General features: G+C 36.4%; 1 non-coding gene across 1 annotated transcript; it reads left to right on the top strand.

Moving 5' to 3' along the window:
• The first annotated feature begins 2618 nt into the window (after positions 1–2618).
• Positions 2619–2725, top strand: LOC130456037 (U6 spliceosomal RNA). Its single transcript, XR_008914314.1, has one exon. It is a non-coding gene; the product is annotated as a U6 spliceosomal RNA (small nuclear RNA).
• The last annotated feature ends 1182 nt before the right edge of the window (positions 2726–3907 follow it).

A 3907-nucleotide genomic window follows, 5' to 3' on the forward strand; every position in this document is an offset into this window, starting at 1 on the left:
AGTCTCTTCCACTCACCTTTAAACCCTGTGCAATCTGGCTTCTGTGCTCATCACTCCACCCAAGTTGCTCTCTCCAAGTTGACAATGATTTCTTACTTGACAAATATGATAAATGGCCTTTCTTTGAATCTCATTCTTCATTTCTCCATAACATTTGACTATCTATTTTTCTGGATATTTTCTTTTTGGAGGGTTTCTATGACATTGTCCTTACTTGGTTCTTTTAATTAATGCTTATTGAAATACTTAGTGAACTTTTGGGGAAAAAAATGCCCAGTTTAATTCATGGATTTGCTGCTTACTCAGAAGTGTTCCTAGTTTTTTGAAATTTAATGCCCTATACACAGTAGATATTTTTTAGGAATTTGCAGAAATGAATTGAATATAGTTACACCTAAGCTATGATAGAGATGCTGATTGGTGCAGTGTTAGTCATGCTGGTCTTGGAGTCAGAAAGCCTGAATGTTAGAGCTCTAGCTTCAACACAGCCTCTATGAATATAAGCAAGTCAATCTCTCTAAACCTCAGTTACTTTTTTTCTTCCTTTATTATTTAAAAAAAAAACCTTACCTTCTGTCTTGGAACCAATACACAGTATTGGTTCCAAGACAGAAGAGTGGTAAGGGTTAGGCAATAGGGGTTGTGACTTTTCCAGGGGCACATGCTAGGAAGTATCTGAAACCAGAATTGGACCCCAAGACCCCTGTCTCTGATCCTGGCTCCTAATTTATTGAACCACCTAGATACCCCCTTTTATTTATTTATTTTAAAACCCAATTTCTTTATTTGTAAAAAGTTGGCATAATAATGGGAGAACGCTTTATAAATCTTAAGGTACTCTTTAAATATGAGCTATTATGAAAAATCATTCTTTATACCATTAGGAGATAAAAAAACTGAAGCAAATGAAGAAAGTGAAGACCCAAGCCCTTTGAGTATGCCCCATTTATATCTATTCCATTGTGAGCATTTCCTCTGTGCCTGATAATCCATGGATCACCAACCCCAGAGAGTTCAAGATTTTATTTTCCCGGCAGAGAAAAGAGTTTTTCTGGGAATAATAAGATATTCCCAATGTGTTAGTAAAATGTCTCCAAGGGGTCATTTCTATGTGCTTTGGGGGAAGGCCTAAAGACTATCTTTAACTTTATTTCCACATATAATCTAGTAAATTTTTGAACTTTGATTAATAAACATTTTATTTTTGGTGGGAATTCAGAATGGACAGGGTGATAAGAGTTACTGTAGCTTATTAGACTAACTAGTATATTATCACCTTTTAAAATTTTACTATGTATGTCATTTTACTTATATTTCAGAAATTTCTTTACCTTGGGTTTTTTAAAACTAATATTTGCACACACACATACACACACACACAAATGCAGAGCAAGAATATAGTAATTATAATGTTAAGAGTGCCTTTACTTGCTTCATGAGGTTGCTGTGAGGTTTAATTGTTTACTTACTGATTGCTTAGGTGCCTTAAAGTTGGACAGGGCTGATTATTGCCATTATTACTGTTTTTATTGTTATTAGTTCAGAAAATAACATTAGTCACATTCTCGGAGATCACTGGCTGGTTTAAGTTTTAAATTAATCCAGGCCCTACTAATTGCCAGGTAAGGAGCAAGGCTAATCCCCTGCTGGGAAACAGGTGTGTTCCCCATCATAGCAGCTCCCTCTGACGTAGCTATTCCTGGTGTCACCAAGCACTCCATTTCCATAGTTCCTTCTCTGCAGTGCAGCCTATACCATAGGGGCTCATCTCCATGCACCTGTGTCAAAATGGAAAAAAATAGAAGCCTCCACATGCCCTTGAATTACAAAGTCTTTTTACTTCAGGGTAAAATAGCAGCAACTAAACAAAAGCAACTAATACCAACAGCTTCTGGGTCCTCATGAGGTTGCATAATCCTGGTGTTAGGTAACAAGGACTCAGGAGTTTTGTTAGGACCTGTTATATCATCTTGGAAAGAATTGTAACTGTATTTGCTCTTTGCCCCTCCGTGCCTTACTCTGAAACTGTTAATCAAAATCGAACAACACTTTATCCTATTGACTCTACTTGTTCAGTTTTTAAAAAACTAGTATAACTATTTTTTTCATGTAGGACAGCATATTCCTCCTGGCTCCTTTTAAAAGCATAAAACCTAACAAATCTCAACACTTCTTTGTTATAGTGTAGCATAAATGTTTAAATGGGGCTACTTGAAACACTTTCTACAATTAGAAGAAGCTTGTAGACCTTGTCTGAATTATTGCAGATTCCAAATGAGAGCATTCACTGCATTCATGGAAGCCTGTTCCTAGTTCTTTGGATCCCTGGACTGTGTGATCTAGACTGTTATTTAATCTCTGTCTCCTCCAAGTGAAAAATAATCTTTATTTGGGGCTCTGATTCTGTCCAGGTATCAACGTCGTGGAATTTAAACTTAGCCTCTGGCTTATGAACTCTCATGATAAGAACTCACATTTATATAGAGCTTTAGAGTTTATAAATCACTTTCCTCTCAACCACCTTGTGAGAGGAAGTTCAAATATTATTGGTCCCCTTTAACCAGTAAGAAAATTGAAAGAGCTCAGATTCAAATTTAGGCTTTATAATTGCCATACCAGTGCTTGCTTCAACAGCACATATACTAGAATTGGAATGATGCAGAGAAGATTAGCATAGCTTCTGCATGAGGATGACACTCAAATTAGTGAAATGTTCCATATTGGAAAAAAAAAGTTGCTATGCTAGTGATCTTTCTTCTATACCATGCTCAATAGCATTCACATCTTATCATTTCTGCCCAAGTTTGTGGGCTGAATGAGCCCAGGATTTCATAGTGTGAAGACATTTTGTGTTCTTTTGTGCATTTAAACATTTTGGTCTGTGATCTCACTTATGTGTGTATATTCTTTACTGGTACAGATTGTAACCTGTCCACATCTCATCTTTTGTGACTCTTGTCCATGACATTCTGTAAATCCTTTCTAGGGGGGGATACCTCAAAAGTGGTGGTGGGGAGCTTGATTGTGATTTCTCTTTTAAAAACCAATCTGAACTTAGTAAATGCCCACTACAATGAGTGTTTCCATATATAAAGCAAAATAGAAAAAAAGAGGATTGCACGTGCAGCCAGGAGCCTTTTGTAAAAGTGCTTTCTAGCTTGCTGCTCCTTCCAAGTATACAAAAATTCAACATGTTTTCAAAGTTGTCTGGCTTGTCTGTTTTCCTTACTGATCTTTCCTCTGTTCTCTGCTTTGCATTTAAAAATGTTTCAATGACCACCTCTTCTTTTTTTTTTCCCACCTCAGTAATGTGGCTCTAGGTGTACAATGGTTAAAAGTGGCAAATCTAGGAAGATTAATCTTCCTGAGTTCAAATCTGATATCTGACACTTAATAGCCATGTGACCTTGGGCAAGTCACTTAATTCTGTTCGTCTTGGTCTCCTTTTTTGTAAAATGAACTGGAAAAGGAAAAGCAAACCACTGCAATGTCTCTGTCAAGAAAACCACAAATGAGGTAATAGGATTGAATATGACTGAAATGACTAAACAACAGCAATAAAAAACCCTCTGCTCCTTCTCATTTCCCTACCCCCTTAAAAGAAAGCAAAACAGATCCTTACAGCAGTCATGTTCTGTACCTTGAGTTTATCACTTAACTGTCAGAAGATAGATAGCATGTGTCATCCTCACGGAATCATGGTTTTATTACATAAATTGTGCTCTTGGTTTTGCTTACTTTACTTTGCATCAGTTTATACTAGTCTCCCAAGGTTTGTCTGAAACTAATCCCCTTGTCATTTTTTACAATATTCCATTATGTTTATATCTCATTGTGTTCAGTCATTCCTCAATTAATAGATATTGCCTTAATTTCCAGTTCTTTGCCACTTCAGAAAAAACTATAT

The sequence above is a fragment of the Monodelphis domestica genome, chromosome 8 (assembly GCF_027887165.1).
Source record: "Monodelphis domestica isolate mMonDom1 chromosome 8, mMonDom1.pri, whole genome shotgun sequence".
NCBI classification, from domain to species: Eukaryota; Metazoa; Chordata; class Mammalia; order Didelphimorphia; family Didelphidae; genus Monodelphis; species Monodelphis domestica.